A 559-nucleotide genomic window follows, 5' to 3' on the forward strand; every position below is an offset into this window, starting at 1 on the left:
AAATTGCATAAACCACCTACTTTTCGTGTGGAAGTTGCACAAAACACCTACTTAGCCAATTTTCGTGTGCAATCAAAGGGTTTAAGAATGAATGCAGATCTTTCAGACAATTTTTTTGTTCAAAATTTAACATCTAAAAAATGCAAAATAATTCAATAAATTATAAATGCACTCATTAATATTCTGGAGAAAATTCAGCTGAATTGGAGAAAAGGGTTGTCAGATATTGACCATTATAGTTGGTTGTTGATGTGGCCTTTTTTTCACCGATGCACTCACAAATTGGACCCATTTATTAGGAATCATGTCAACACACATAAATGATGGATTAAACCTAGTTGCAATGAATTACCTTAATATATGGTGTTTTGTGCAACAAACCTGCAAAATAGGTGTTTTGTGCAACACTAGCATCAAAAGTAGGTGGTTTATGCAATTTCCTCGAGATCTTGATCGGCCGGCCGATGAGTCGAGGGATACAGGGATTTATGAGCCATCCCGGATGCAATTGATACCACTGAGGGCATCTCCAGCCGTTGGCCCCCAGGAGGGGCAAAAA

This window comes from Triticum dicoccoides, chromosome 7A, assembly GCF_002162155.2.
Source record: "Triticum dicoccoides isolate Atlit2015 ecotype Zavitan chromosome 7A, WEW_v2.0, whole genome shotgun sequence".
In the NCBI taxonomy this organism is placed as follows: Eukaryota; Viridiplantae; Streptophyta; class Magnoliopsida; order Poales; family Poaceae; genus Triticum; species Triticum dicoccoides.